This window comes from Lissotriton vulgaris, unplaced genomic scaffold (assembly GCF_964263255.1).
Source record: "Lissotriton vulgaris unplaced genomic scaffold, aLisVul1.2 SCAFFOLD_6489, whole genome shotgun sequence".
NCBI lineage: Eukaryota > Metazoa > Chordata > Amphibia > Caudata > Salamandridae > Lissotriton > Lissotriton vulgaris.
Window position 1 is genome coordinate 1 of NW_028243060.1, and position 7,711 is coordinate 7,711.

The following is a 7,711-nucleotide window of genomic DNA, read 5'->3' on the forward strand; positions in this document are numbered from 1 at the left end:
GGGTACAAGACTGTTAACATCGATAAACATGATAGCAATGTACACACTGATGTATGCATGTATAGCAGCATCAGTACCAATAAATGCAATATCGATGTACACTGTAACCTATGCTCGTGCAATGATGAAATGAACACCAGTACCTACACAACCGACGTACAATGTAACCTATGCTTGCACAGTGATGTCAATTTCAGTAAATCTGAATTTTAAAGTGTTTTATTGTACCCACAGAATATACATATGTGCAGACAAAACGTCTGTACTCTGAGACTGTCTTCATGTGCGCCTCTATCGAGACTCTCCCGGTGCTGCGTTTAATTAAACCAACTTGTCCCTGTTTTGCCAAACGCCTCTTGTCTTTTCATTTATTTAAGTTAAATTCAGATTTAAGCATCAAGACCAACCTGATTCTAATGTAACAGAAAGTGTCTTGATTTGCCCAGTCTTGTGGCCAATATCTTTGCAGGATCTTCACTTCACAGTTTAAAAGTGATATGTGCCTATAGCTAGTACATGAGGGAACATTCTTCCCTGGCTTGAGAATTAAGCAGCCATACACAGGAGAGAACTCAAGTGCACACATAAACACTGATTCTTTAAAATGCCAGGGGTAACAAAAGTGACATCACATGCCATGTGACCCCACCTGATGTCACAGGAAGTGACATCTCATAAACCTTGCCCTGATGACATCACAGGAAGTGGCATCACCTGCCCTGTGATCCACCCCTATGATGTCATTGAAAGTGACATCTACAAACTTTGAACTGGTGATATCACAGGAAGTGACATCACCTTCCCTTTCAACCCCCATGAAATCATAGAGAGCAACACTTCATGACCTTTGACTTGGTGCTATCACAGTAAGTGATGCATCTAACTTTTGGTTACTTACATCACACAGAGGCTGGAAAATCTATACAGATAAAAAAGAAGTACCCTAGCAAACAGAAATACTTCAAATCTTATTGAAAATGCAGCTGCATACATTGTTTCAGGTAGTATCTTCGGATATTTATTTAAGATAATGTAGCATTGATTAAGAACTTACTTAAATAGTGTACAACAATGGAGAATACACTAGTCAAGTTGAAATCAGCCATTAATATTATCAAATAACTGATGGGCCTATAATGTTCAAAACAAGTTCATTTCATCATTTGTTTTAGAAACTAAGAGTAACATGTAATTAAATCTAAGTCTTGGAATGTATATAACAGTTCTATTTAATGAGGGTCAAGTTCTCCCAGCAACATTCCTTTCCATGACATGATATACATACTTCTAAGTCTGTGGGGCCATTGAACCTTTCCAGGTTTTCTATTATAAGTTTCTTCAACAGAAAAAATGTACATTATCACTGGTACAGTACTTGTGTTCATCAATAATATGTGTGTTCTGCATTACCATGTTTAAAGAGTGTTAACAAAATGTGGGCCGATTTTACCACAGCTCAGCTAATATGAAATCCAGAATAGGCTGATAGTGACACAGATACAGAATACAGATCTCTAAATATAATACTGACTGGTACAAATAATACTTCCTTTACTGATAATTGCCAGTCTTGATGAGAGAAGAAATAGGTGGACAACAGGTGTTTGGCTGTAGGAAATCAAGGTAGCTAGCGATTCTTGGTAATATTGTTTCCATATTTCTACACATGACAAGCTGATGTGGTGAGGCTGCAGATTTACTGTTACAGAAAGAAACGAAATGAACAGCAAGTTGGTACTTTACCAACAGTGCTTAGAAGCGTGGTGGCTGCTCTCCTTTTGCCCTGCATTGGTTACTGACCTCTACGATCACTGGCAACTATCTTCAGTTGGCATAGGCCTCAAGGGGAATAGAGACTGATTAAAGAGTAACTGTTGTTTACCTGGCAAAGTGTGAGACTGCTTCTCTGCTTCTCTGAGGCTGCTTCTCTGTATGACGGAAAGGACCAGCTGATTTTTTAAGAGGATACTTCTGGTAGCACATGTCAGCAAATCTGTTGGGGGCTTCATTCAAATTTAGCTGCTTGACCTCATTACGTTTACAAGCCATTATCATTAATTTACAGAGTCTCTTGTCTCTACATTTATTGCACAACTATTTTTTTTACCCTTTTCATATATGAGAAGAACCTCTCATTTGTAGCATTACCAATAGGTAATGCAAGAACTTGATTTACAAGATCCAAAACCTGAGATACATGTGATACTGCCTGACAAGAGTGAATACCCGTTACATTCTTGTCTGAAAGATACAATTTTGCTGTTTTCAGTTCAGATTGTAGTATTGAGGAAAGCTTTTGAGCTAATGGATTGAACATTCCGACAGTAGACATGGGGCCCATGTTGTCTGTAAATGGAGCATCAAAACCATTTATGAATCTACCCAAAGTAGAGAAATAACCTTTCCTGCTTTTAGTGCTCAGACAGAGGAGTTTGACTTCCTGAGATATTAAAAATGCTGAATATTTTCCCTGCAGAGGTACTAACAAAATAATCTGTTGGTTTGTTACTCTATTTATGGTGTCTCAAAGGTAGAGTCCTTGGATTGGGTTTTTCTTGAATCTCGATTCCACACTGCTCTGCTAAGTCCTTAGCCTGACTTAATCATTCAATCCACTGACTGTCTTGATGGAGGTTCACTAAATCCCTTCTCGTTGACTTAATTAGGTCACATGCTCTCGGCAAGTCAAGGTCTTTTCTCAATAGTAGTTCAGATAGACTGTGAATCTTTTGGAGAAAGAGTTCTCTACACTGCAATGTAAGTAAGAAACCAAAGTTTTGAATGTCCTTAAGAGTTCCTTTGCCTTCTGATTTTTATAGGCCTAGGAACTCTGCAAAGTGACAAAAAAACTCCTCAGAGATTCGCAATCGGTGGAGTGTGGTGCAAACTGCCATTCATGCTGATCTTCCTGCCACTTCGGTAGAAATTGTACTAGAGCTGCAGCTCACGAACGCCAACTTACCATTGGCGAGCGCAAGTGGGAAAAACTCTGCTGCTCTACGTGGAGTGGAGTTTTCTGCACTTCCTGAGCTCCGCGGAGTGTAGAAAACTCTGCAAACTCAGTGAACAGAGTGGAATGCACCACCCAGGCCTACTTCTGAACTAGGCTCCTAGTCATGTTGTAGTTCTATTACACAGAGAACAACAATAAAATACTTAAATCGAATCTGTACTTTTCTAACACAGTAGTACGAGTAAAACCACCTCATACCTGAGAGTCTTTCTAGCTTCATTACATACAGGTTACTCTCTTTCTGAGTTTTCACAAAGAGCTCATGTTTTGGTGAACTTTGTGAAAGAAAAACATAAACTGATTGCAATGTTGAAAAGAAATGCTTTACTGGTTGTATGTTACTGTTTGCAGTAATGCAAGGTTTAGGTGATGAGAATGGCATTGTATATAAATTGCTTGTGATGCGATCTCTCTTATTTGTCTTTGGACACCATTGAAACAGCCACTTATAATGGATGCTCCATTGTAGTAATGTGCACTTAATTTCTTTCAGTCAAGGTCAGCTTTCTGTACTGCTTCAGCAATGGCTGCAGCAAGGCTGGAGGCATCTAATTTCTCCATATGGTAACACCGTAGTGCATTCTCCTGAGAGTTTCCATCACCATCAACAAAGTGGATAATAAAACTTAGCTGCTCTTTAAGTGAGACATCTTTAGTTTCATCAACTAGCACCGCAAAATATTTGTTCACTTTTTTTTACCATACGCTCACGGACAAGCGCTGCCACCACAAATATCCTGTCTTTTTGGTAATCAGGAGAGGTATAGTGCCCATAACTCCTGGACATTTTTTCTATTAACTTCTCATCTTTATGAGAAATCATCTCTAAGAATTCAATGGAACTTCCCTTACAGTGAGAATGCTCAGTTTAATCTGTGGCACGGAATACAAGCCCTTGATGACCTAAGAAGCATACTACCTTAAGCAGCTGCTCCACATGTTGTCAATCCCCTCAATTTTCTGTCTGTACCTCTTACTAGTATGGAAGAAACTGACTGCTGGCAGAGTGTAGGATGCTGTAATCTTTTGAATTCGGTCCAAACAATAATTGAAGCTTTCTGACTTTAAATGTTTGGACAAAGAATAAGTAAGCTTTTCCTACTTACTGAAGCAAATATCAATGAATTTAACTTTGGCAGTTTCCCATCCATCTCCTCTCACAGAAACAGCACTAAAATTCCTGGATGCACAACAATAAACAGCATCTTTAAGGACTGAATACTCTACCAGAGCATGGGTTTTGTAATGTCCATTAAACCTACAACATGCAGTTAAGGTGAATGTTTGAAGTTTTGGTAGCACAGGGTCACTATAATGATTCAGTGACAAGTCGTCTGCCAAGAATTCCCTTGCCGGGTTAGAATTTGATGTTGGTGTCTGACTAGTTTCTTTGATTCGAGGTGCCTCCATTATGTAACTCCCCAAAAAAGAGCTGCCTGTATTGTCATCACAGGATGATGAATAATTAGCAAGGCCAGCAGAGAAAGTCTTGTCATCTTAACTGCCAACATAATACGAATCTTCTAAACCTCAGTTAAGAGGAATGCTTAAAGGTTTGGTTGCACTGGGTCGCTATAATGATTCAGTGACAAATAGTCTACCAACAAAACACATGTTGGGTGGGATTTTGATGTTGGTGTCTGACTAGTTTCTTTGATTCGAGTTGCCTCTAATATGTCATTCCCCAAAAAAGCTGGCTGTATTCTCAACACAGGATGATGAACAATGAGCAAGACCACCCAAGGGAGTATAGTAGTCTAAACTGACAACATAATATGAATCTTTAAACTCAGTGTGAAAGGAACACTGTCAGCGTGTGAAGAAATATCAGTAATTTCAACAATGACAGAACTATCATCAGCACAGGGAGAAGCAGTTGCAGTGGCAATAGATGATGTTTCAGGGATGTCATAAGAATCAAGCGTATGCCTTCATTGCTTGACAGAACAGCATCAGACAACTCTTTTGTTCTCTTGCCTTCATTAGAACCTGTAGAAGGGCCTTTGGTACTCCTTTTGTTAGTGAACAAATCCATTATTGATCTTTGTTTTGGATCTTTGGGACAGACATTTTTCTTAGTTCCTTTGCTTGAAGCTGAACTCAGCAATTCTACTGTAAAAAATGTCAACCATAAGGAAACAAGCATTTGCAATGCAATAGGTCTCGCATTAGGATGGTTTGAGCTATTGGTATTGTAAATGACATTTTTTTATTTATGTCGTTTTTTAGAACTTAACGAAATTAATAGCTATGTTATTTACAATACTAATAGTTTTCTGTGTAAGTATCTTTCTAATGAATATCGGTGTGAAGGCATTAGCAATATATTGGTAATGTACACATATATGGTAATTGTAATTTAAAAAAAAAACATAAGAAATATTGTTTGTAAAACATTATACATATTTTAATGAAGTACAAAAAGGAATGTTTTTAAGCATGTGCAATTGGCATCATTGTGCAATTTAGTAATGTGCAAATATGGTTTGTAAAGCAATTTTTCTGTAAAAATGTGTACATAATAATGATGATTTGTGAAATATTATACATATATTAATGAAGTAAACAAAGAAACGTCTATCTGGTTGTGCAATTGGCATCATTGTACAATTTAGTAATGTGCAAACATGGCAGTAAAACAATTTTTCAAGTAAAAATGCGTCTTTTACTAATTATTTCTTAGTAAATATCTTGCAAATTATATATACATTGTTGCTGTTAAGGTAAGTAATAACTTATTTATATTGAAAAAAACACGTTTTTCTGTATTTAAAGTATACCAGGCATGAAAGTCATAGAAAGAAACATTGCAATAGTGTTTTTGTTTGCTGTAATATACAATTCTTTAGGAATTTTCGAAAGCTTAAGAATTTTAAAGTGCAGTACTTTTAGTAATGTATACAAGTAAAACAATAGAAATTGTGCACTGATGGCTGGTGGTGTGTGTGATTGGTGGAAGAGCGCACTGCCGGCTGGAGGTGTGTGTGCCTGGTGGAAGGGTGCACTGACGGCTGGTGGGTGTGTTTGGTAAAAGCGTGCACAGATGGCTGGTGGTGTGTGTGTTTGGTGAAAGCATCCACTGATTGTTGCTGGTGAGTGCGCCTTGTAAAAGAATGCATTGACGGCTGGTGTTGTATGCCTGGTGGTGTTTGTGCTTGGTGAAAGCGTGCATTGATGGCTGGTGGTGTTTGGCCCTGGTGAAAGCGTGCACTGACGGCTAGTGGTGTGTTGTTGTGTGTGTTGTTGTGTGTGTAGTGGTGAGTGTGTGGTGGTGAGTCAGTGGGGGTGAGTCTGTGGGGGTGAGTGTGTGGTAGTGAGTGTGTTGTGGTGAGTGGTGATGAGTGTGTGGTGGTGAGAGAGTGGTGTGTGTGGTGTGTGTGTGTGGTATGTGTGTGTGGTGTATGTGTGTGTGGTGTATGTGGTGTGTGTGTGTGTGGTATGTGTGCGTGGTGTATCTGTGTGTGGTGTGTGCATGGTGTGTGTGTGGTCTTATGTGTGTGGTGTTATGTATGTGTGTGGTATTCATAAGTTAAGGGTGGTCTAAAAATTGCAGACTAGCATTTTTAGCCCCATTGTGTGCATTCGGAAAGCGCTAGTTCTGTGCATATTGGGAGATATGTGTCGTGGGTTGGGAGCTTCTACATTAAAAATCATTCTATGAATATGTAAGGGTGTGTGATGACAGACATGTGAAGCTGTATGTGGAAGAGAGGTGTGAAAGTAAAGGGTGTGTTTGTAAGGGAGAGTGAAGGAATGAGGGTGAGTTCATGTATTGCGAGAGTATGAGCTGTTACTGTTGGGATTGTGTAAGGTAAGGTGACACTTTTTTAGGGAGGTGAGAATGTGACAGGGGTGAGGGTAGAATGATGTGATAGTGATTGAATATATGAAGAGGATGCACAAGTTACTAGAACTTATAATGCTTTAAATCAGCATTGTCATAAAAAAGACATTTTTTGAGCGAATATATGAAGAGAATGCAAAAGCTACTAATACTTGTAATGCTTTAAAACAGTATTGTCATTAAAAAGACAATTTTATCTAACCTCTGTATAGATGGTTAGTCTGTCTATTTATATCTGACAGTTTGTCATTATTCAATGAAAGTGTGGTAGGTAAATAAATATGCCTGCTCATAAATGTAAAAAGCACAAAATAGTAGTTGCAGTGACACTTTGGCAAACACCAAATGAGTAAGGCTGCTGTAAAAGTGTTGAAAGCTAAAATATGTATTTGTGATATAGACTCATACTGTGGAGTCTGCATAATTAACTGTTCTATATGTTTTTTCATCAACTAAAGAAGCATGATGAATATATGCTGGTAATTAGGCTGGCAATTAAAACGCATTTGTTTTGTTTGGGATAGCAAATGATGGTAAGCAGCTTCTACTTAGCTAACTCACTTTTTTCCTACTAATTTCTGGTATTGAATTTGGCATGTTACCGTTACATCTAGCACGAAGGCTGCGGTCTAAAGGCTGTTAATGATTATTACTGGCATTTGTATAGTTAATTAAAATACTGGCAGAACTATCGCTACTGAAGTTATGCCAGCAGACAAGTTTTATAGATAATTAGTTTGTTTATGTATAACATCTCGTCAGGATCTATGATGTTACAACGCGTTCTTTTACTGTAACATCGCAATTTTTACAACGCAGGTTCCATTACATCGTATACCATTACAACGCAGGAC

The 7,711-nt window shown here is 38.3% G+C and overlaps 1 pseudogene; it reads right to left on the reverse strand.

The window, feature by feature from the left end:
• Nucleotides 1-2,411: 2,411 nt before the first annotated feature.
• LOC147668720 (uncharacterized) lies at nucleotides 2,412-3,800 on the reverse strand (annotated as a pseudogene).
• Between the last annotated feature and the right edge of the window lie 3,911 nt (nucleotides 3,801-7,711).